The sequence below is a fragment of the Carassius gibelio genome, chromosome B9 (genome assembly GCF_023724105.1).
Source record: "Carassius gibelio isolate Cgi1373 ecotype wild population from Czech Republic chromosome B9, carGib1.2-hapl.c, whole genome shotgun sequence".
NCBI lineage: Eukaryota > Metazoa > Chordata > Actinopteri > Cypriniformes > Cyprinidae > Carassius > Carassius gibelio.
The window spans coordinates 11,907,676-11,934,851 of record NC_068404.1 but is presented as its reverse complement, the minus strand read 5'-3'; the positions used below and the strand labels follow the sequence as shown (position 1 = coordinate 11,934,851).

Here is a 27,176-nt window from a genome sequence, read left to right as displayed (position 1 = left end):
TAACATGCACGTCTTACCTATGCTGATGCTTCCAGCTGACAGCCTGCGAAAGAGAGCGCGAGTGAGAGAACGAGAGAGAGAGGAGATAGCAACTGCCGAAGTGACAGCGCACAGCTCATTGCGCTCTTTTCACTGAGGGTGCTTGAGCTTGCGGAGGTGGTCCCTCTCACTCCTGTGACATCTGCTTCTCTCTTTAAACTCATTGGCTAAGAGGGATGATTCCTATTTAGCCAGCCCTGCTTCCCTCAAGTAACCCCCTCCCCTTCCAAACAATCGCGCTCTCTCTCTTTCTCTGCATGCTCGCACGCATCTTTTCTTTCCCCTTCATGTTGTTTTCCTCATTTTCATCTCAATCCAGGTTCCTCGCTGCCGTCAGAAGCCGTGGCACACGCTCGGTAGCTCTTCATTGAAGTGCAACACTATTGTTTTGGTCCCTTTTCACTGCCTGTCTGCATCCATAAGTGTCTTTTCGCTGTCACACTCTCTTTTTATGCTTCTAGACAGTTCCTCCACAATGCCTTGAGATGCTTTCAACATTGACTTTGGAACGGAGGTGTGTTTTCTCCATTTTTGATTGTTAAGGAATCAGCTCTGCCTTTTCACAATGTGGAAATCCAGATGATTGTGGATTTAATCATTCCAAAATGTCTAATTTTAGTGCACCAGTTTTTTTTTTTTTTTTTTTTTTTAAAGCACTGCTGTATTTGTGTCTATTGAAATTGTAAATTACTTCACGGATTACACTCACAGGAATATCTAAGCAGCAAGTGCACAAGGGGTGACATTTGCAAGTGAGGTATATTTATTTTTAATGGAACTGACTGCACAAAAGATTTTTCAATAAGCAGCACTGCTGTCCATTATCTCGACAGGACATGCATTAAATTCACTGTACATTAGATGTGCATTAAGCTATGAACTTTATATGCCACTGAAAAGCATTTTCAGTTTTAGTGTAAAGTGTTTGTGATTAATTATGACTTAATGCATTAAAAATTTAGAGAGGTATTACCAAGGCTGGTGCAAATAATATGTTAATTTCTGCATTTTTTATACTTGCTGTAAGTAAAAATATTTGTGATACTGATGCTGTATCGAGAGGATCGATCTTCAGATAAAAATATCTATACCAAATGTTCCCCACTGTAATTAATAGATAATAATTATAAATAAAAAAATATATAATTTGCAGTTTATACCTTTCAATTATTGTGTTTAAGGGCTATCCTTTTATCCCCAAAATTGAAAATAAGTAGCCTTCGTTCATAGTACTACTTAGTAAAAAGGTGGCATTTTACAAACATTTAAAATATGAAGTATTGAAAATACTGTCTTTATGTTGTTTCCACATGCATTTTTGTAAAGGGGCTGATGAGTCATGAGACATGTGGATCCATGTGCAAACTTTTATTAGACAGAGATGTGGTCAAAACAGGCATGGGTCAAACACTGGCAAACAGGTAAAAGAGGGGAAGACACAAGAATAATCCTAAGGCAAGCGTGGGTCTTTGATGAGCTAACAATATCCAGAGGGGTAGACAAGAGGGGTAATCCAGTAACCAGAGCAAACGGGTCAAAACACAAGAAAGAGGGTAGGGCAAGGAAAAGACTATACTATGAAAACTATAAACTGAAACAAGACTATGAAAACAAGAAACTAAGACAAGAGTATGAAAACAAGAAACTAAAACAAGACTATGAGAATAAACACGGAAAGGCTTGGTATTGCAGCGATCACTAGAAGAGGGATATATGCAGAACAATACTCAGCAGTGTGTGAGAGGAAGTCCAATGCTTATAAAGAGAGTCTGATGATTGTGCTGTGTGTGTGTAATTGGTGGCAGCTGTGTGTGATTGTTTTCAGGTGAATGTGATTGGTGCAATGGAGCATGGAAAATGTAGTCCAGGGTGTACTGTGTAGTGTGAGAGTCTGTGTTGTGTATGATGACCTCTGCTGGTGAATAAATGGAAGTTCAATGACCGGATCATGACAATTTTATTATTAGTAGGAAAGTTAGGAATATTATTATGTCCACCAAGAATAATTTCATTGACTTTTAAAAGGAAAATGTATAACCATAGTTCAGTCTTACAACAAGTAAAAATAAAAATCACATCTGTGTAAGCAATTAATTTGAAAAAGCCTGTTTAATCTAAGATTACAATTTAGGTGTTAGCCAATGTATCCAACATGTCACAAAGCACCAGAAAATAACACTGAATAAGCAGGGTTAAAGTACAATTCCTTTCTATTAATTAATGTTAATTCAGAATAAATTAGTTTATTTATAAAACCTTAAAGGGTTAGTTCACCCAAAAAATAAAACATTTTGGTCCAGTTACATCGAGTGATTCGTTCGCGAACCGGATATCACTAAAGTCACAGTAAAATCACAGTGTTTTGAACTCGTTCACAACAGACACGAGAAGACAATGCTGAATAAAGTCGTAGTTTTTGCTATTTTTGGATCAAAATGTATTTTCGATGGTTCAAAAAATTCTAACTGACCCTCTGATGTCACATGGACAACTTTGAAGATGTTTTTATTACCTTTCTGGACATGGACAGTATACCTTAGACACATTGTTAAAAGAGGGACAGAAAGCTCTCGGACTAAATCTAAAATATCTTAAACTGTGTTCCGAAGATGAAAGGAGGTCTTACCGGTCTGGAACGACATGAGGGTGAGTCATTAATGACATAGTTCTCATTTTTGGGTGAACTATCCCTTTAAATGTAAAAAATGTACACACAGAAATCAAACATCAAGCAAAATTGAATAAATGCTGTGAAAATATAGTTCATTGTTAGTTCAGAATATTGAATGCATTAAAGGGTTAGTTCATGAAAATTAGAAAATGACATTCTTAGTTCAGACGAATGCAGGAGTAATATTCAGAATTTTTATTAAACTGTAGAGGATTATGTGTATTTGTAAGAAAAATATCTAGATAACAGAAGTGATAGAAAAGTGTTTATTATGTTTGGAATATGGATATTTCTACACGGGAGGCATTTATTCACCCCCTGGAGGCACTTTTTCTTATGAATGTACACATTTTATTTGACAAGTCGACTTACTTTTTAATATAACTTTTTCTGAAAGAAAAAAGTCATATATACCTAGAATGCATAGAATGTGAGTAAAACAAGTTAATTTTAGTTTTTGGGTGAACTACCCCTTTAACTAATATTAGCAGATGGAACCTTACAGTAAAATGTGCAAAATAGCTAATATAATGACAGAAATTGAAAGCTGTCAAAGGAATTTAGAATTTTTGAATATCTCATTTGATTGGGTTTCAGTTTGTCTCAAATCAAAACCAGACATTCAAAATATGCAATAGTGCAACTCATCATCCACTTATTCTAACATCTTTTGCATTCACCAAACAGGTCTGAAATGGCATGAGGAGTAAATGATGACATATTATAATTCTTGGGGTCATCAGCCATTAAAGAGAGACTGGATGCCAAAAAAAATGAGAATCATTTGAGAATCAGCATCATTGGCATCACAACCACTTAGGGGCTTACAACATAATTTGGAAATTTCTTTCACAAATATTGCATTTTTCCATGACTAGAGTTATTGAAATAAATAATTTTCCAGGAAGACCACTCTCAAGAATAAAGGCTGAGTGGGACAAAAGCCATCTGTGCTAGTAAAGAAAACTAAAGGCTTCTATATATAGCAGTGCACCAGCGGAGAATAATGCACAATGTCCCTGAAGAGTACAAAACTGCTCCTTAGGATACAAACACTACATGCATTAATGACCTCTATAGGAAATCACCATATTTTTGCCAATTTATAGCAAGCTACTGGTTCAGAAGAAAAAGCATTTAACACCTCTTTGTAAAAAAAAATGCCTTCAGTTTAACTATGATGCATCTAGTTTGGAAAAAAGAAAAATCATGTCATACATTACAGCTGCCTTGGTTTCCAGTTCAGAGTTTTGCAAACAACAACTGCTATGAGTCATAAGAGGCTCTTTGATCTGCCTATTGTTTCTCGTTTGGTGGGTAACGCGGTAATTGGCAAGGTTTGTGATAACCCCCTTGAACTCCTGTCACTGTTGTTTGATACCCATCTGCTCTTTCAGCCTTTTTTGCCAAAGAAAAATATGCTGTGCTATAATTGGAACCTTTTCCCATGCCTAAGGAGGCATCAACTTGCCATTTGCAAGTAGGACATGTCCCGGCGCCTGTTTGACAAAAGCCAAGAGATAAAACGCAGAGGCGGTCAGACGTGCTGGGTATTGCCCAGCCGTGGTTTACACTCCGACTCAGCAAATTAACAAGACAGCTGAAAGAGACCACATGACACATGCTCTATCATCCATTACCAGAGTGGGTTGCTTTATGTGCAAAAAGAAACTAGGTTTTAGCACCAGAACTACAGTATAGTAACGAAGAGTGGAACTAAAGTAATCCAGTACAAAGACGACATAATCTGGTTTTGTTATCCCGTTAGCCCCTGGTGCTCAAGAAACATTTTGTATTATCAATGCTGAAAACAGTTGTGCCGCTTCAGATTTTTTTTTTTGGAATCCGCAATAAAAAATATTTTTTCAGGATTCTTTGATGAATAGAAAGTTCAAAAGAACATTTTATTTGAAATATAAATCTTCTATAATAATCATCTTTACTGTCACTATTGCTCAACTGCAACCCTTCTGAATAATAAATAAAATAAAAGTTTTAAAAATTTAAAAAAGTCTGAACTGGAATTTGCATGGAGCCATCAGCCAATCACTGTAAGCATATCTTTAAGTCCTTTTTCTACAGCTCCTGAGAAATAAGTCAGGAGAATGGCTAAAAAATTTCTGCGAGCCCATGTACAGAGGCAGCAAGTCCTGAAAAGCGGTCACTGAGATGAATGAGAATGCTAATGGAGAGAACATACTATTATTCCATGAATTGTAATAGATGAGAGTGAATTTTAATTGCCTGCATATATATATATACTGTTCCAAAACCAATATGGATTTTACCACCAAGTTCTTCAAGAAATTAAAATAGTTCTCTTTTTTTTTTTAGTAAACTGTAGCAGGGTAAACGATATAAGTGATAAAATGTTATTGTGCAACAATAACATTTTAACGTGCATGCATAGTTATGCTAAACATGAAAAATAAATGCCATTATGTTCTCACCCTTATGTAGTTTCAAACCTGAATACATTTCTTTCTTCTGCAGAGAAAAAAAAGAAGATATTTTGAGGAATGTCAGTAAACAAGCTGTTTTTCTTACCACTGATGTCTATCATGTACAGTATACAAACAAGAAAAAAAAAAAAGGAATGAGATATCTGAGACCATAAAAAAAGAAAGTCATACAGGTTTAAGATGACATGAGGGTGAGTAAATAAAATAATTTTCCTTTTTGGTAAACTTTCACTTTAAATCTGGCTCCTGAAGCCAAAAGATGGGAGAACCACTGCTTTAAAGAACCCAGAAAGCCACTCATTGATCTAAAGAACCTACAATGATAAAAATATATAATCAAACGACTGGTAGTGAAGTACATATGCACTAGACTAACACAAATGCAGTTAAATGATCAACACTGTAACTGAATCTTAAAGAGTTTAATGAATGCCACTCAATATATAGATCAAGAATACTCTGGTGGATCACAGTCTCAATAATCATTGGAGTAGCAGCAAAGGTGCAGATTTCACACGATTTACGCTTAAATACAGCTAGATTAACATGAAAAACCTGATTAAACTGACCAATCAATAAGGAGAATTAATCACACTCAATGAATCTAGTTAATGTGCAACATCAACCACGGTAATGTTCACCTCTGTGCTCACTTTATAATCAGCCTCTCACTTTCTGAGAGTAAAAGTGATTTTATAACAGCACAATGGCCAAAGAAGCCGTTTTTCTGTAATACTGATTTACTGACTAAAGACCCCTCTTCTCTGCAGACACTTAATAGCATCCTTTTCTTCACATATCTGCGTTTTAAGCAGATGCTGCAATCCATAGACCTCTGGCTGTGCCTCATATCATTCCTTCCTTCATTTCTGAGTCATAACGACTCCCTGCATCGGTGTTTGACACACCTACACTGAGATGGAGACATTTAAACAGAGGATGCAAGCTGGCAAGAAAGCAAAGGCAGGTAAAAGTTATGAAGTGTAAAAACATTTAAAAGTCTACTTTGTTGACACCAAACCTGAAAAGTGCTCCTTTTAAACTTAAAATTATTTAACATTATCATTAACATAAACTGGCCACCATCATGATGATTCATGAAAAAAATATATAAATATATATAAATATAGAACCAGATGGGACACTTAACAGAAGTGAAGTCATTTGTAGTCTTTGTAAGGTGGAACTTAAAAAGCATTGAAGCTCAACAAGTATGAAAATATCACCCAAGAGCTATTACACTATCATTTGTATAAATTTAATGAGAATTTAGGAGGCTTACAAGTTTACTTAAGCAAATCAAAATCTTTCCAAGCACCCCCAGGACCAGCTTGAGTACATGTGGTTGGGAATCAATGCTCTTGGATATTCTGAATGTCTAGAAAGATTTAATATCTAAAGAGCTAGAGAAAAGACTGAATTTTCTTTATCAAGGGCTAAGTGTATAAGCAAATCTTCCCAATTAAAGAATTGTCTGCTGTGAGAGTGATAAATAGCTTATCATTCACTGGGATATTAAATCACAAAGCTGTTGACTTTTGCACAGTCATTGAATGCCATCAGGGAGAATTGAATTTATCTTTGATCAGTACAGCGGCTTTGAATATAAAGTCAGTGCTCAGTGTTTACAATCAGTTTTTTTCCTAAATTACAATGAAAATGCTGCTATTCATCAGACTAATAATGCAAAACAAACATTACTGAATTTAATTTTCTTACAGAATAAGAGACAGTCGGTGTAGAACAAGCAATATAATTGTGATCTATGTTTATTCTAAACAGCCTTAATACAAACATTCAATATAAAAAATTTACTTTATCATTTGATTTGATAACTATATAAAAAAAAAGTCTGTTATGCTCACCAAAACTGCAGTTATTTGACCCAAACACATGAAAAATCAACAGAATATTTCTATAATTTATCCCAGTAATTGCGAAGCTAAATTTTCAGCAGCCATTACTCCAGCCTTCAGTGTAGCAATTCAGAAATAATTTTAGTATGCCGATTTGGTGGTTAAGAAATACTGTGATGTGATATATTATTTTGAGATTCCTTGATAATAAGAAAATTTAATGAATAGGAAAAACAGAATTTCCTTGAAAGATTAAAGACGTAACTAATGTGACAAAGAAAAATCTGTCATTTTATATTGATTCAGGGGTGGACTGGCCATCTGGACGTTAGGCCTGGCTGGTTCATCATCAATGAAAAAGTGTCAATTTAAGTGACGTTAACGGCCGACAAAAGAGGGCACTAATGCAATCTATTTTTTCTTATAAGAAACCGAAACTGACACAAAGGAGAGTGGGCTCGTGATGGCAACCAAAAGACGTGAAGATAAAGGTGGTTGGGAGAAGCTAAAAAGGGTGAAAAAAAACGAAGAGTTACATCAGTTTACCTTTGCCGCCTCTTCTACTAGCATTTAGCCTATAGCACTAATATTAAAATCCCAGGACTACCCTAGTCCAAGTGTCCACTGCTATCACTCTGCATTGTCTGCCATGAATTTTCCATTCATTTATAAATGACAGCAGTGATTCTACAATGGGTTACATTTGAGAACTACTGAATTAGAAAACAGAGTAAATAAAGCAGCCTATAATGTGATTGGTCTGATGAACATGACACACACAGACATATGAATACTCAAATTGAAGAATTCTTTTGTTTTAGGTTTCTAGGTTCATATTTATCATTGTCATATAAATTGGTTTGACTAGTTATAATGAAAATTGGTTTTAATGGAAACTGTAATGGCGCCTGTTGGTCTCTATTGGTCACTGGTCACCTTCAATTCATGGATTTTGTTAAAGCCAGCAAATCCTAATGTAATATGTCCCAAAACACTCTACAGGAAACCAATATTTAATGGTAAAAAATTGATGGTTTGTAATGTTTGTAATGGTATTTTTAGTGAAAATCGTTTGAATTTCTGAGATAGTTTCTATTGGTATTGTCAGCAGGGTCACCATGGTTTTTGTCATATTATTTGCCATAAATGTGATAGGATTGCTGAAATATTGTGAAATAGCACTTTTATACACCCAGTTCATCCCTGGACGGATTTAATGCATCATTGTTAAAAAAAAATAATTATAATAATATTTTGTTATTATTACCATAATTTTAACAGTTTTGTGTATTTTTTTAATAAACTGATCAAATTTTATAAATGTATTATAATTAAAATAATTTATTTACATTTTATATATATTTACTTCTTTGCTCTGGTATGTTTGCAAATGTAGAAGCAGGCCTAAAAGCACACTAGCACCTCGGGTGCTGCATGCTGTGGCTTGTTGCATGCCAAAATTTAACATTTACACTTCTCAATTTCTCAAGTTTTAATTAGAGTTGTTCCGATTCCGATACTAGTATCGGAAATATCTCCGATACCACAACAAATTCTGGCATCGGCATCGGCGAGTACATGAACCCATATACCGATCCGATACCATTTTCTTAAAAAATACCTAGTTATGACCGCAAGCTTTGCCTAACCGCTGCATGGTTCTTCTTCGCTGCTCAAAATGCATTGAAAACACAGGAAGTTGTGCTGTGTTGCCACAAGCAACCCCTGTTTAGAGCAGCGAAGAAGAAATGAAAACGCGTTAGCAGCCCTGATCTATATATGACTGGATCACTCATCACATTCTAAACTGCCAAAAGACAGTGAAGCCGCTTCTATATTATAGATCAGTGGTTAGCAGTATGTCTCTGTAGTACCGGTAGTTACAGACTCTCAAGTATATTCAGTACCGGCAGCTGCGTTCAGTCGCTTCCGTGTAAGTCAAAGCGCAGGGCTCCAGACAGTAGCCGAATATATACTAGTGTCTGTGAATATTAAACTGCAAAATACTATTTAAATATTACTCCCGCAAAATCTACATCTCTGTGGGTGACTGGCACAGATGCGCGAGAGCTCGCTGTTTTGTAGTCTCTGCTGTGTGTCATGAGGACACGAACGCATAAACCGTCACTTCATGAGAATTTACCGTTTCATTTGAGAATACTGTCATATCATAAACACAGACACTCAAAGATCTTCATGGCAGCCCATTAAAATAAATGTTTGGTTTACATGAGTAAATTGACAATATATAAAGCTACTGTTGTAGCCTACAGTAATAATAATACGTCTCTATAATAATAATAATTATGCCTAGATGGTTGCTTGTTTTTTACTTGTTTTGTTGTAAAGAGATTATCTGATTAATAGATCTTTTTTTATATTCCTAGACTTATTTGTTGCAGTTTTTTTATACAGTTATATTGTAAAACTTAAATACCTTTTTTAGTTTGCGGTGTTAGATTTTTGGCTGCATTTGAAGTTCTTTTTTGCATATGAAAATAAATAATACTGTCAAATTCATGTTAGATAATAAAAATACTGTAATAAATACAGTAGTTCACCATGTATTTGTTCATGTTTTATTGAGGGATCTGTCTGAAGCACACCATAAAAAGAATTCTAGCAATTTACACAGGGCTAGTAGTATATACAGCTGTATATACAGATACACACCCAGGTATCGGATCAGTACTCGGTATCGGCCGATACCCTGAGCCCAGGTATCGGAATCGGTATCGGGAAGAGAAAAAGGGTATCGGAACATCTCTAGTTTTAATTAACAGTGTTTATGCCTTCATGGCTTAATTTCCATACAATCTACTGTTAAGTGGCTCCTTCTGGCACTATTCACACATTTTTTCCCCATTATATTTTATGGAGGGTACCCAAGGGGCGAAAGGTTGAAGGATATATATTAGTCATAAATTTGTTTTATCATGGGTGAGGGTGTATGTAACAGGACAAAAAGAAAGCCTAGTTTAGGACCAGGGTCGAAAAAGGCAGTTACTTATAATCAAATTAAAAATGCAAGTTACAGGATACTATTTAATTTGGGGATTAATTTGCCTCAAACATATGATTGAGCACACTGTCTCATTTTATGTGACATCTCGTAATGAGACTTTAAATCATGGAAGCTTCACCTGTGAGAAAAAGGACACCCAACAGGCATTTAAATAAATAAATAAATTAATCTATAAAAAAGACCCAGAATTAAATCAATTCAGGTCCTTATAAACTAAACAAATCCGTGAAAATGTAATTCAATGGAAATGCTCCTCAACACATTAATAGACATTAGTTGATGGTGACATAGCAACTATTAATTCCCATAGTTCCTGTAAAGTATGACAACTTCATTAATTCATCATCGGCTTCCTCACATAGTGGTGGCAAAACATTGTTTTCTCCAACACGGTCTCATTAAATCATAACCCTTGGTCTTTTGCTAACCTTGAATTATTAGATGCGGCTCTCAAAGTACCATTAATTAGCCTCTGAGAAAACAGTGAGTGGGATTTTGTGTGATTTTAGCACCTGCACGCAAACTAAGCACTCAACTGCACTCTCTCGGAACGGAGGAAGCGAAGGGCGGAGGGGTGAGGAGAGGGGTAGGAAATAAGACATCATCGTATTTGGCGAATGTTAACCTAACTCTACAGAGGTTTGTATTCAAACACATTTCACTGCTGTTTACATGTGTCATGCGCTCTGTTTTCTCCTGGCCTACTTTTCCCTCATTGTTGCTCATAATCAGCGCCTCTTGCACATCCACCACGTTTCTACAGTTGCAATGATGGAGTGACAAATAGAACACAGGATAAAGTCCATCCTTGTACTTAAATCTGAACATTCACGACAAAATTCAACTCCTATACACAGAAAATGAATAGTCATTTTTAGATTTTTAATATGAAGAATTGAGCAGACAGATATACCAGGGCTAACAAATGCCTCAAAGCTAAAACAAATGTTTACCTGGTTCACTTTTTATTCAGTCACGCTCATATGACACATCTGTATTAAATAATGCATCTCATAAATACCATATCACTGACAGCATATAATGATATCAACAGTTGGGTCTGTATTTAAAAGGATAGTTCATCCAAAAATTACAATTAATTTGTGTCAATAATTACTCACATTCACGTTGTTCCAAACCTTTAAGACATTCGTTCATCTTCGGAATACAAATTAAGATATTTTTGTGATGACATCCGAGAGCTCTCTGCCCCCTGTAGACAGAAAAGCAACTGAAGTGCCCCTAGACCCAGAAAGGTAGTAAGGACATTGGTAAAACAGTCCATCAGTGGTTCAACTGAAATTCAACAAAGCTACACAAACACTTATTGTGTTCAAAGAAAACAATTTCTCTCCCCCAAGTTCTCTCTCTCCCGCCATTATGGAGAGAGCCACGATGCATGCATCGTTTACATGCGGTAGTCTTGATGATGGCAGAAGACGTGACTTGGAGGAGAAGAATTGAATGAAGTTGTTATTTTTGCTCTCTTTGCACACAAAAAGTATTCTCGTAGCTTCATTAAATGATGGTTGAACCGCTGATGTCACACTGACTTTTCACCAATGTTCGAACTAAATTTCTGGGCCTGGGAACATTTCATTTGGTTTGTTGTCTATGGAGGGTCAGAAAGCTCTCGGATTTAATAAAAAAATATCTTAACTTGTGTTCAGAAGTTGAACAAACGTCTTACTGGTTTGCAGGGCCCTATTATAGCAACAAATAGTGGAATCCAGTAATAAAAACAGAAATTACTGTATAATGCGGAATATCATGGAATTTGTCAAAGAAATTTGTTAAAAGTTTCTGAGGGGAAAAAAACATAGGTTACTGTAAAAATAAACTTTGATAAAATAAGTAGTTTTTATGCACTCAAATAATTAGACATGTTTAAACAGAATTGGTAACGATAGAACAGAAGGCGAGAAAATAGAACATTTCATAGAGCCCTAAACTTGTCAGTTTTGTTAAACTTTTAATGAATTGATTTTAAGATGCAAATGTGGCAAAAAGTTAACCATTGTATTTTCATGACAACAGCTCAATAACATCTAAGGATCTCCAGCTGATTTTAAGAATGTGCAGAAACATGCATAAGACTATGGGACATTTGTTATGTGCAATCAAATAAAATAATTTTGTAATAAATATACATTTGATGTATGCAATTGTGTATGTTTGTGCACATATAGGAACATGTTACACCAACTTTCATCTCATTCAGTAAAATGATAAAACAAGTTCCTACTGAACCTCAATCAGCCACTTGGCCAGTCACTGAGAGAGCACAGAATGAAGTGTTGGAAAGTTTGTGGAAATTCACAAGGTGGCTCTGTCGAGCACAACAAAGGGAGATATCCAAAGACTTTTCATGTCGATGCTGACAGATCATAAGGGGAGTAATGAAAACACCATGGAGGAGAGACAGTGAGTAATTACTGACCGGGTGCAGTTATCCATTACAGCTGAGCTTCAGGGAAACTTGTTCCGAGACGCTTCACTTATTTACATTTAGACAATCCTCTGTGTCCTACACGGCACTCCCCAACGGACAAGGTTAAAATCACCTCGTCTTCACTGGTGATGTTTGGTAAAGATAGTAAAAATGGGTCGTCTTGGTTTACAAGATGGTCACTAACTTACCATCACCTGTGTAGACAGAGGTCTTGGGTGCTTGTTTTAGTACAACACTCTTAAATAACAACTATAATTTGAGGACAGAGTCATTAATCAGATGGTAGTGCAAGCAGACATACTGAGTATGGGCTTAAAGCTACTAGATGAAGTGCTTTTCTTGTATGTCTAACTAAAAAAGACTGCTTTATTTTACAGATATAGTAGAGTGAGAAATAGGCTTGCCTCGATAGACGGTGCTGATGGTGATATTGGTGTTAAGCCTCAACACTGGTTACATCACTTGAACACAGCGGCACAGACCCCATACCCATTTAAACTTTATGTATGTTTTTTTTTTTTTTTTACATTAGGCATAGCCTGCACTGTAGCATGGTGTATTTAATTTGTTTGTATATATATATGTGTGTGTGTATGTGTTAAAGTGAGTTTGACGTTGTATTTTGTTGCTGCATTCAAACAACTAACGTCGAATTACGCCGCTAATTCGAAAATGAAAGTAAAATTTTCACGCCACATTTACAAGTTATTTAAAAGTGAAGGAAAGAGAGGAAAAGAGGGAATGATGATATCTGTTTTACTGGTGTTGTCACAAGTCGATTAACCGGTGGGAAATTTTCCTAACTGTCACAACCCTAGTGACAAAAAAAAAAAAAAAAAATTACTAAAATAACTGAGGAAACAGACCAGTTACAAACTGGCATTACCTATATTAGCACCACAATTTGAGTATTACCCACTGAACCAAAGCTTTTTAAATCCTAGTTTTTGAGTCCACTGCACCATTGTAATACTGTTTGCTTCCTTGAAAATGCTAAACAATACATTCAGTATCAGTAAGAAAACAGAGACTGGGAATGATCAGCAGTACTGCAGTCAATGTGTCTTTGAGAAATATCTATTGTGTTTTCAAGAAACACATTTCTATACATCACTAGTCCATGAACTCAGTATCAATACAGCTGAAATCATTTATCGGCTCTCTGGTGTTCCACATAAGAATAAGAACAGAGTAAATTACAATGAATATATTCACCTTAGGAAATGCACCTCTTCATGTCATTGTCATAAAGTTTTCAAGAATGTTTCTCATTAAACTGCAGTTTATAGTCTCTTCAGGAAATTTCACGATTCCATACACAAATGTATTTTTGCGAATTGTTTGTTGGATGATTACAACACAGAGTATCATGCGTTTTCATTTCCTACTGCAGGGTGAGCAGAGCACTGCAGAGCCGGAGCGAAACACACAAGAAAGATGGGCTCCATTGTTTGATTGTTTTGAAGCGTCGTTGAAAAGACTATTTGAGATCTGAATTGTCTTAGAAAACTTGATGACAAACCTCTCTCTGCTCTCATCAAAAAATCATCTCTCCTTTAGTTTCTTCTCTCGCTCTTACTGAATGCACACTTGAGAAGAAAGCTAAACATTTACTAGAAAGCTAGTGACACAGACTTAGTTTGAGAAAAATCCTATTTACTAATGAGTAGAGCGAGGGAGAAGTTTGTTATAATAATTATTGGGGCAGTCAATAAAACATTAATTAAAACTTTTTTAAATAAATGATACCTACAATAAAAAACCGCTGACTTCTAAATTGACTTTTACTGTTGACTTCTGACTTCTATTTTTTAGGGTCTATTCAGTAATTTCCTTTGCCACAATAATTTAATGCATTTATATTATCTTCATACAGGGTCTTTAACAGAAAATATTGATGTAACTAATTGGAGTAATTAATTCTCATATAATATACTTAATTTATTTAATATGTTGTTTCTCGATCACCATCATGTAAATTAGTGTTTGTTGTTACAAAACCAATTTTTTTTTGGTCTTCAACCAATTATTAGAGATTAAATTAAATACAATTAGCTTTAAACATCCTAATTCAAGGAAAAATCACAACCTGCTCTCTGAGATCTTTAAAAAAAAATCCATCTGAGGACCTTGGACTGAGTGCAATGCTTAAATCAAGTAAATGAAACATTTATATTAGGATTTCATTTTGAGCTGAGCAACACGAGTTGTGACATTAAGTCAAATCACAATGTCTACTTCACATAGTTAAGTATACGTTTCATTTTGTCTTCGATTTAGCTGATGGTATTATTGGAATGATTTTAAGGATTCGTCTCCTGTAGGTTTCACGGCATTAGCATTTTCATAGCTTTGCTTTGAAATCGATCTATTAGATTCAGCAGAGAATGAAACCTGCCCTGAAAGAGAGAAGGCAGGATCCTTCAAATGCAATACAGTCTCATTCAGCCCAATATTTTCAAGACTTAAAGCGCCACTAGTGTAGAATGAGTCTTTCCTTTTAACAGAGAAGAAAGGATTTTCCATCTTTCATCCAAATATATATTTGACCAAATCGCATTGCTGAATTGTTTTCATTATTGGTCCTGAATGAAAAATATGTATTTAAAGGAAAAACTCCAAAGGATACGGCCTGTTCAATATTCCTTTGATTTAAATATATTCTATTTTACCAACTGTTTCACAGATTAGTTTTCTAGGTATGCCTCAGGCATGGATACCTCAGGACTGCAGTAATCATAGGGCAGAATCTTGTTTTGCCATTAACACATGTAAGGGTCATCTTCAGGACCCTTATCGAGTTGTAAACTGACTTTTTTCTTTCAGAGGTCCAGATGGATTGTCAAGATGGCTGCAAACAGCAATAGCAATGAGGTCCACAGTTTGTTAAACACCTTAAGTGGGTCAGCAAGAGTGTAATATGGGGCAGGCTTTTACAGATCTGTGTGTGGGTGGAACGATAGAGCCCTGCAAATCCCTGTGAGCACACTTAAAACAAAGTATATGTAGAATCATACATTGAAAACATTAGGATAACAGCACACACACACAGCATAGACTATTTAATACATACAACATCATGTGGAAAAGCCTCACTTAAACTAGTCTAAGATGGTTTGCTGGTCTCCCAGTCTGGCTAGTTGGTTTTCAGCTGGTCTAGATGATATCCCAGTCTGGACAAGATGGTGGACCAACTTAAAAGTGCCCAAAACTCTTATAAAACCAGCTCAGGCTGGTTAGTTGGGAAAACCAGCAAATTAGCTTACGCTGGTTTAAGCGGAGTGGGGGGGTTAGCAGTAGTGGCATAGATAACATAGCATTGATGTTCATAAATGTACCTTTTAGAACAATGCCTGATATTATGGTATACAATCAAATATAAAAATATGAAAAAAAGATTTATATTTATCAATCTCAAGATGCAATAGCTCAGTGAGTTTGAGGCTCACTGTTTTCCATACCTCTCTGCGATTCATAACTGCATAAAAACCAATAGCTCAATAGGTTGTGCAGGGGTGAGCCTATCCAGTGGCTCAGCTCAATGCTTTTCACAACCAAATAAAAGTGCACTTGATAAAAATAGTGAAATATATCCCAGCACCGAAGCTTTAATAATGTGGACTTATTAAATTCCAGCGTACAATGCAGAGAAACAGATGAGAGGGAGATTCAACACAGTGTCAATCACAGCAATTTTTCCAGGAATGTGAGAGGGTCCGAGACGGCACTGTAAATTTGACATTTTTCTCTCCATTTCTTTCATTGAGTGCAGAAAGAAATCCTCACTTGATTGCTTGCATGCACAAAAGAAAGATCAGAATGTACAATGAGCAATTTGCTTTCATATTGTGTTTTTCTTCACACCAGCTCATGTGCTGTCTAGTGAGCATCAGTCTCTCACAGACTAATTAAGGAAATGATACATGACAAATACATGAACTTGAAATCCATCTAATTGCACGTCATTTTAATTCTAGGATTTCCACAAGCATCCTTGATGCTTAAGAGAATGAGAGAGAGAAATGAGCTTGGTCTTGTAAATTAAAATAACACATCATTTTATACCCCAAGTGAGGCACAGGGGCGTTCGGCTCACACTGAAAGAGCAAATATATTTCCTTCCCTTCACATCGAGCAAGGAGAAATATTGTTTAATCAATTGCACCAAGAACTTCGGCCACCTCAGCAGAATTCAACCACCCACTTTTGACAGAGCATGGCTGCCGTTTATCCCCTTACTCCATCTCTGATGTCTCAGTGTAGGTCAAGAACCGGGTATAAGAGTCACTTCCTCTGATGTCCAAACCAATCAGAGGTTAAAGCCCAGCACTGGCCTTAAAAGGTGATATATCATCAAAAACGACTAGAGGAGGATTCTTTTTTTTTAAATATGTATGTTACTTTATTAGTAATTGTGTCATGTTGTTGTCTATCTTAGGGAAGACATTCCTGTAAAATAGTTATAGAGTAAAATCAGTAAAAATCAAATAGAGTAAAATCAAATAAAAAATATCACACAGTATGCAATTAGGTGTTTCCTTACACAGAGGCAGCATGTAAGCCATCAACCCAAAGCTGATCTTCGCTACTACTTCAGCTCAATAAATACGAGACAACAAGACAATAAAATTCTGTGTGGTATGATAGCTAATAAAACTGGGGAAAAAAAACCTCCTGAAATAAAACTGCATTTATTTCCTCACTAAATGTTTTTATTTGAGAAATATGGTAATAATACTAATAAATAAAATTGGTTGGTTTTAGCAGCATGCAACCTCATGCAAAAGATTTAGGTATTCAAAACTGCATGTTTAAGACTGGATAACTGTAACAAAATCTGTGCAATAAACCTTGCCTAACATCATAAATTGAGTGAAGCTAAAAGTCAGACTAACAGCTTGAGTTAGAAGGCTTATCTTTAAGATGAAGACTGGCAAAAGATCTGAAGAAAGAGGGCATCCATGCAAGGAAGGAATGGTGCATGATGGAGAGGAACACTCAAAACAGCAATATAATCAGTGCTCAGAGGATTTAAGACTGGGTGTTCAAAAAACCGCATGGAAAGTGTCACTAAGTGCTGAAACAAATTAGGTTCTAATCCGTTTCTTTGAAGGGACTCTAATTAGTCCTCCAATTTTCTCTCACATCAGAACAAAAAGTGCTTCATGATGTAACATGATCTTGTTTAATGTAACATGCTCTGGGAAGATTGTTTTCTCCATGGTGACAGATGGCCGGCATATAGAAAAAAGGGCTTCCCATTTGCTTTTCCCATTAAAAACCTATTATTCTTCCCAAATCCACATATGACAGCAAGCAATTTGAGCTTTGTCCACATAATAAAATACCCTGTAAAGTGTCACAGTTCACAGACAGAAACAAAGACAACAGCGTGTACATAGGGAAAGAATATTTTAAACTGACGTATCTTGATTGAAATCTAGCGTTTGGATTTTCTAAATGCCCTTTTCCCTTTGCAGAGGCAATTTCCTTTGGAAATTGTTGGCAGTAAATATGGTTAATGTGCTGTGCCTGCACTTCGCTCACACGGAGAGCTGAGGAAGGCTGACATGAGTTATCTGTATGATTCTTGTGAAAACTGAGATATGAATCCCTCCATCGTAAACTAGATTGTAGAATGATGTACAATTGCCCTGGAGGGATAAACTCACCAGGAACACCCCCCACACAAGGGATTCAACATATGGATCATGCTCCAAAACAGAAGGATCCCTAACTAAATATCATACAACTTATAGATATAACTAGAATTCTAAAAAGGTTTTAAATATTATAGACCTCACTGATTCAACAATATTTCAATGATTCGGGCATGGTTAGAATATTATTAAAACACACACACATACACATTTATCAATACCTTTTTTACTACAATAATATATATATATATATATATATATATATATATATATATATATATATATATATATATATATATATATACACACACACAGCTGGATTCGACTACGTTTGCGAGGTTTGTGAAATTAATTGTTCACTAGTCATTCAAAAATTTAAAAAAATATATATAAATGTGTATTTGCTTAATGCTGATTGGAAATGAGAAAGAATTATAATGATTGCCTTTTTATTATTAATAATATAAAAGCAATCATTATATCAGTTTTGTTTACATTAATTCATTTGTTTAACCATTCCATCTGATTATTAGAAAGACTTCTATCCATATTAGACAGAACTGTTAACAACGATGGCGACCAAGAGGGAGAAAGGCACTACCATTATAAGCACCATCAAAATAAATGTCCCACCTCGAACACATCGGCCAAGCAGAAACCCTTATCAGCCAATGCCGATATTTGAAAAATGACGAAATATCGTCCCCAAACACGTCTCCACATGTCTATGTTACGAAGTGGTAAAACTTGCATAACACTGCACAAATGTTCACGCAAAGAAAGAAGGTGTAACTTTTATTCTCACTATTGCCGCCAGCACCATGTTGTGGAGAAGCGGTGTTTTCCATTGTGAAAGTGAAACGACTTTGTTTGGCCTTCCAAAAGAGGACACAACTAGAAATCAGTGGATAAGCTGTATTTACAACACTTTTCCGAAACAGGTCAATCCAAATATGTGTGCAACACATTTTACAGAGGATGAGGACTGACTCCTGTGAGTGTAGCCCACAACGTGATGTTTTATTAACAAATTTCAGGAGGAGCACATGCAGATAATCAACGTGGCCAATTCACTATCAATAACTGCACCATCCATCCAACCACCTCGAGAGACAACCACGCACAGATAATCAACGCAGCCAATTCACCATCAGTAATCACATCATCTATCCAACCACCACAAGAGAGAACAACTATAAATAATCATAGCAGCCTTACCTTCATTCTCTCGAGTCTTTCCGCATCCCTCCACCACCCCACCTCCTCACCGTTGACCCATTCTGGGGGGGAGCATTCAATGTTCAGGTCGATGTCGAGCTTGGATCCCTCTCCCTGGGCAGCATCCCTAATACGCATATTATTCTTCTCGCTTTATTATCTGCAAGGCAAACTCATGAAACCAGTGTCTGTTTCTATAAAGTGGGGCAGTTCCATATTTGCAAGGACAGTCTGGCGCTCCTGGCTCACAGTCTAAGTACGTGTACATATGCAAAGGATTTGCCACTGATGATTCAAACTGCAAGTTTTGAGCAATGTAGAGTAAAGCTTGTTGTTTGTCATTTCTCTGATCACAAATGCAATCATGGTATTATGTTTATGAAGCGCGATACTCAACACAACCATAATAAGATGGTGTAAGTCAATATAATCAGTATTTATGTCCCCACTGGATGCAACAAATGCCTCATTTGTAATGGGTTTTATTGGTTTTGTCTTGTCTTGTGCTGGTACATGACATCACAGTATGGTAAGGGGCGTAACATTTCCGTCACACGCCTGGGGCATTCGCCAATCACAACAAACCAGTGGCGTAGCCATTGTTTGCTTAGAAAATATATATATTTTTAAATCAATCCTTTCACGCGTAAATTACAAATATTTTAACTGACCCCTTGTTTCCGCAGCCACTAACAGATGTATCGGTATTCGTTTTATTTAGTTTTTCATTTTTCATTAAAATATATACACAAACTTGCTTACCATGTCAACTATCTGATACTCCGATTCTTCGTTTAAAAACCTTTATAAATTATCTTGATCTATAACAAGATGAGCGCTGCAGTTCAGAGTCCTCCACTCGATGTTTCAGAGAACCGGGGTTACCTATTGATTTAACGTTCAGCACTTGAATTCCCAGTTTCTCTCGAAATACAGTCTGATATATGAATAAAACACGTCGGCAAATTACAATTGATTAGATAGTTTTTGCTGCTTCCATATACATGAGTTCGTATTTTACAAACGACCAATGTATTGTTTTACTAGTGATTATTAGGGCTGTCACTTTTAGTTCGAAAATCGATTGCACAATCAATCGGACCAACCAAAAGAGGTTTCGAAAATGAAAATAGGGAATCGATTTTAACCAAATATGTACACTATTCATTTTAAAATAATTAAACAATTAACAAATATAGATGTAACAAAACTCACAAACAAGCAGAGAAAGAAAATAAAGAAAACCGAAAGTGCAGTATGCGTTGGGAGAGCTAGACAGAAAATACCAGCAATTTTACGCTCCTATAAGACCCAGTGACATCGAAAGCGACAGCTCTACGTTCACACCAAACGCGAATAGACAATCTGGCGCGAATGATTTCAATGTTAAGTCAATGTAAAGATGCGTTTACGCACGTCTGGAGGTCTCGCGGTGCGGTAGACGAGTTCTGAGTTATGAAAAGGACCATTGCAAGCTGAGAGCAATCGGCTTTTGTGATGGAACATTGGCAGCAATACCCCCACCTTGAGCAGCTGTACCTGAGTGTCCCTGGGACATCAGTGCGGTCGGAACGCGTCTTCTCAACAGCTGGACATATAGTGAATAAAAAACGCTCCCCTCTGGACCCTGACAATGTTGATCGACTTGTTTTCCTGTCCAATAAATTTGTAATGGCCTTATTTTGCACCTTTTTGCGCATTACAATATGCCTGCCTAGTTACGTTCAATAAAAAACACACATGGCCTGTTCTCAAGTCCATTTAAAGTTTCATTTTTTGAACAGTTGTTTGAAATGGATTGAATCATTATTTAAAATAATCTTGGAGATTTTTGAATTGCCTAAATTATAAATGCAGCCGGGTTGAAGCCTGCAGTGATGTTTTTTTTACAATCGATTCAATCAACACTTATGTCTTAAAAATCGAAAATGATTTTTTCACAAAAGTGACAGCCCTAGTGATTATGTATATTTAAATGTATGAAACCTAAAATAAACAGAATGTGGTTTAAAACACTGTATATTAATTGTGATACATTAACATTAGGCCTTAACATTACACCTGATGAGGATGTTTCTCCCTCCCCAGGCCCAACATCAACAGTGTTACCAGATTGGAAATGTCCAAGTATCGTACCAGAAGTTCAAAAATATCGTATTTGGAAGAAAATTATTACATTTAGCAATTAACTACATTTTGACACGACCTGCAAATTATCACTAGGAGTATGGTTTGACGGAAGCAGTGTGACAAAAATACTATCCCATAATTTTGCACAGTAATCTGACAATAAAAGTGGCACACCCAGATTTTCATATGCACACCCAGAGTTTCTTTTCTGGCTACGCTACTGCAACAAACTAATTTGATTATACCAAATACACAAAATAATGTTCTTTTTAGCAACATCATATAACTCCTTTAATAATAAACAAAACCATGACAAAAAAAAGGGTGGGTTAACATATGAAAGCTATTTCCAGTTAAAATTTAAATGAAATTAAATTGAATGAAATTAATAAAATAAGCTGACTATTTTTTGGAAAATATAATAAAGTGACTTTTTTTGTTTTACTCTAAAGTGGAACAGGCGTCATAATCATTTGTATGTATGAATAAATAAAGGATTTTTGATTCATCTGATCCTTCAAGCAATGAAATACATAAAGATAAGATGCATAATATAATGCATTGTCTGAATGACAAAGTTGTCTATATGACAAACTGTTTTTAATTAGCACAAGAAGCCAGAACTTCAATCAAGCCAGCAAGCATGATGGGAATGACAAGCCTCAGTGAGTGAGAATTACAGTAGCTGACCTGCTCATCATTCATTGGCTGGTAGATGGTGGCAGACGCAGGTCGACCATGATGTGGAATCAATGAACTGTACTACTACTGCATTAAGCTCCATTGCCGATTATCCTCCATTCAGTCATAAATAACACGATCCTAACCATGGCTGCAAACAATTATGACATCCAACACAGAAATAATACAATAATGGAGAAGAATGAGACACTACTGCACTAAACTGCATGACCAAATAAACCTTGAGTGCACACAAACTGTGATATTGATTCTTCAGCATGTGTTATTACACCAGATTCATCTTCCAGCTATAAGGTTGCCATCTCACACACTATTCACTATAAACATAAGGAAACTGTGTGTACTGTATAGTCCAGAAACAAGGAAAAGTACATAACATTCTTAAATTCAATATCAAGCAACCACAGTGCTGGATAAAGAAGTTAAGGTCATTATTGTTCTCTGAATTTGGAAGTCTTGACAGGAAAGTCGGGGCTATTCAGCTCTGTTTCACATTCCACTTAAACACGCTTATCAATTTTTTTCAGTGAATAGATACCCTACCTGTTCCTTGGGTTGGCTGAACTGGTGAGAAGAAGAAAATAGCATGTCCTTGAGTGAGTTTCAAATTACTTGCTCAAAAAAAAAAAAAAAAAAAAAAAAAAAAAAAAAAAACAAAACACACAATTAGGGATCTTTCTCAAAACCTGCAAAAGGATTTCTGTCACTTTGGCATTTTCAAAGTGTCTGTATTACACCAAGGGCAAATAATGATAATTACTCCAATCAACGGTTTTTAGTTATCTGAGACTTGGGATTGATTTTGTAGCCAGACATTCAGAGGAAGCAACATACCAGGAACCTAGTGATGACATAAAAACCCCTGCTTGTTATCAATGGGCTAAATGAAAAAGCGTCACAGCAATTAGCCTGAAGAAAATTGCCATGTACTTTTCTTTACCAGACAAAACTATTTCTGACATACTTGCATTTCCGTAGCCAAAAGGCAATGTTGTCTTTTGTGAGACTGTTTTACAGACCATAAGCAAACCTATGAAATAAAGTGAGAAGGATAGATATTTTTCTCTTTTACTCAGAGAACTGGCAAAAAAAATGAAATATGTATTGGCAACAACACCACAAATTGTAAACACTGTCACGTTCTGTTTGATTGGCTATTTTCACTGATTAGTACCCCCATTATTATAACCAGATCTCAACTTTCAGCTTCAGTACAGTCAACCCAGGCTCATTGGGAAAGTATGCCTTATATTTCTTTCAAAAAGAAAATGCTCATATTTCTTCTACACCTTTAAAGTAAAATGTTGGTGAGTGGCACTATGATGGCTTTTGGATTTAACATGAATCTGGGAATGGTTTATTCTGTTTTATAGGTTGTTTTACATCAAAAGGCTAATGCACTATAGCAAGTGTAATGCTCTACCAGGTGAGCTAAAGTTATTGGTGTTTTATTGTCACTAATGGTCATTTCATATGGAAACTGCAGTGAGGTTCAAGTTTTTAAAAAATGAAGGTAGAGGCTTTGTTATCCCAGTGAGCCTATGTTGGATTTAGTTTAGCAACACCAACTGTACTGTATTTTCCCACCAGCAGACTCAGAGAAACAAAAATCCAGGTGCTCAAGTTGAGGAGCGCGTCTACACTAAACTTGACTTGTGCTGCAAATCCAAGGCTCTCTGCTCCATCAGTGTGCGGCTTCACCTGCATTAATACTTTATAGAGCAAAGAACAGCTACAAGTGCCTGCTAATGGCCTGGAAATAATATGCTTTTCTCCAGCCCCTTACGAAAGGAGATAGTGGAAAAAAACATGTATGGCCCATTACTGCTTGCTCCGCACTTTCCTCGCTACTTCATGTTCTCACTGCAAAGGGCAAACCAACGTTCTTGCACATCAATAAAAGGAACCAAAAAATAGCTGTCGGCCATAATTACTATTGTAATAGCTGACTGAGGGACAAGGATTGAGGCAAATGAATGAGAGAATGTTAGCAAGAAGTGATGGGCACAAAAGGGCAACAGGGAGGCTGAAAAGCCTAGAGAAAACACCTTGTTGGTTTCAATTCAGTCTCTAGCGTCACATTCACAATTTTAACACCTCTTCTATCTATTCTCCTCCAACTCTTCTGCTCTGTTTTTAAATATAACAAGATTTGTGGACATTTTAAGGTACCAGATGTAAAGAATGTTCCAAAAGGTAGGACATAGATGTGTCAGAAAATTGTTGCTCGTTATGAAAAAAACAAAACGAAATATGAATATAAAAAAAAAAAAAAATTTAATTGGAAATAATCTAACTACTTCTGCTACACAAAATCATATTAGAAGAGATGAAAGACGAAAGCAAGACAATTTACCTGCAGCTAAAGCCAGTGTTAGACAGCCTGTCAACAGATACTATTTGTATGTTTCTGTACAGTTACAAATTTTACAGCATTATTTAAATTGACCACGAAAATGGCATAGCGAACTTTGTAGCAACCCTAATAATCATAATCGCTATGCTAACAACAACTTTATTCAGTGGTAAAAAAATATCAATAAAAAAAAAAACGTTGTTTACTCAGTATTTGTGTGCTGTGCTTTTTATGCTTACAGTTCAGTGATTTTAGCTTAGTAAAATCAAATGTGAGATTGTGCTGCCTTAGTATTATGCTTAGTATTGCAAGTACCCTTTGCAGAAAAACCCAGACTGTGTGAGTGAAAAAACAACTCCAAGATGGCTGACAAAGAAATGCCATTCATAAACCTTCTGTATTTATTCAAATATATTGTTTTTCTTATGTTTGTTTTACATGTGTGTTGTGTATTTCTTAAGCTTAAAGGGTTATTTCACGCAAAAAAGGAAAATTCGGTCATTAATTACTCACCCTTGTGTTGTTCCAAACCTGTAAGACCTTTGTTCATATTCGGAACACAAATTTAGGTCAAAAGTCAAGATATTTAAGTCAAGATATATAGGTCAAGATATTTTCTGACCCTGCATAGACAGCAATGCAACTACCACGTTCAAGACCCAAAAAGGTAGTAAGGACACCGTTAAAATAGTGTGACATCACTGGTTCAACATTCAATTTTCTCTGGCTGAAGACCACTGTTGGGAACGTTACTTTAAAAAAGTAATTAGTTATAGTTACTCACTACTTGTTCCAAAAAGTAACTGCGTTAGTAACTGAATTACTCTATGATAAAAGTAACTCGTTACCAGGGAAAGTAACTATTTGTGTTACTGTAAAAAAAAAAAAAAAAAAAAAGAAATTGCTATATATCAGAGATTTTTTTTTTTCTTGCAGTTTTCACAAGTCAGTTGAAATGAGTAGAACAGACAGATGTTTGTACATAACTTTCGATATTTATTGCACGTCAATAGACAGCAAGAGTTTTATCCTGCTCTCCGAGTATTATCTTTGTAAGAAAAGTGTTTTTGGCCACTAGCTTTGTAGATGCGTGTCACACATTACATGTACACATTACATGCACGTTCTTGCCTTGGACCACAATGAATTTGAAGTAGTACTTATATCTCCACCTTGAAAATGCCAACTTTTCATCGGATTGCTACTGACTCGCCATTTCTGCTGCGAATCTCTGTGTAGCTGTTGCGTGTGTGTGTGTGTGTGTGTGTTTGGCGCCACTGGCTCTGATTGGCTACCATGAAACACATGACTCTGCCTTAGCCAATCATAATCGCTTATCTCATTATTAACCCACCTGCTCACTGGCTGTGCGAGCCAGGGGTGCGTTCGGATTGCATAGTTATTAAATCAATGCATAGTAACGCACGCATTTAACATTCAGTAACATTAACGGCATTGTAATGACGGGAAAAGTAATTAGTTAGATTGCCCCGTTACTGAAAAAATAACATTGTTACCTAACGCCGTTCTTTTAAACGCCGTTATTCCAAACACTGCTGAAGACTGACATGGAAGAGAAGAAATATTTGATTAAATTTGTTATTTTTGTTTCCTTTGTGCACAAAGAGTATTTTCTTAGCTTCATTAAAATATGGATGAACCACGGTCGTCACATGAACTATTTCAACTATGTCCTTAATATTTTTTCAATCCCTTTAATAGAGTAGATGCTATTATTAAAATCAGAATACTTCTTAAAGAAGACTGCTGTTTAGGAGGGTTCTTCCTACCCAGGTACAGAATTCCAAAACCACCATTTATAAGGTTTCATGATTGTTACAACACTCCATTAGAAGACAGCTGCCTATGTAGGCAGCAGGCAGTAAAGCAGCTCACTAGAGTTTGAAATAGCTTGTTTCTCTTCTTATCTCTGGTGCCAAGTTCCTCAATCTCTTTTCCTCTCTATCTCTGAGAGATAAATTCCAGGTTCCCCAGTGATCGCTAAAGAAAGACAGTTAAGAAGAGAAATCTGATGCACAGGAATAGTGTCATCCCATGAGGACGGCAACCTTTTAAACACAAACAGCTGAGCAGCAGAGACTAAAACCGACAGACCCTGTAGGAGAGACGAAAAGAGTAAGGGAAAAAATGGGAGGGGAACGAGACATGTTACTGGAGTAAACACTAAATCCCCAGCAGTAAACTATCAGCGATGATAATCCATTAAGAATCAATGCATAAAGAATATGGGCTTATGCCTCACTGTAGTGGCGGTTATTGATTGAGAGCTGGTCCATGAGAGGGGGCAGCGGCATTATCATGCAGCCTACGTAATTCCATTTCATTCAGGCGAGACCGGCGAGCTTTTGATTAAGAACAGATGCTGCTCACACCTCCCATTCTCTCATGCGCTGCTGATGAAAATGGCAGATTTAGGAGCTTTATCATGGTTTAATATCTCTAATGTCTTATATCCTCAACCACTCCCAAAGCCCTTGCGCTGTTCCAAAAAACGAAATGCACATTTTCCCCTGTAATTGGGTGCTGTTAACTGAAACTGTGGCCTTTTGAGGGTTGTTTAATGCAAATATATCACAATTGGTGG

The 27,176-nt window shown here is 36.2% G+C and overlaps 1 protein-coding gene across 3 annotated transcripts in view; it reads right to left on the bottom strand.

Annotated features, from left to right (window-relative positions):
• The window catches only part of thsd7ba (thrombospondin, type I, domain containing 7Ba), a 245,886-nt gene that overhangs the window by 190,277 nt on the left and 28,433 nt on the right, over positions 1-27,176 (bottom strand). Inside the window, exon 1 of one of the 3 annotated variants that reach the window (XM_052564977.1) lies at positions 18-1,034. The exons of the other annotated variants lie outside the window; for them this stretch is intronic. The gene's annotated coding sequence lies outside the window, so the exon portion shown is untranslated. Of the gene's footprint in view, positions 1-17; positions 1,035-27,176 lie in introns of those variants that run through there. 3 annotated transcript variants of the gene reach the window in all.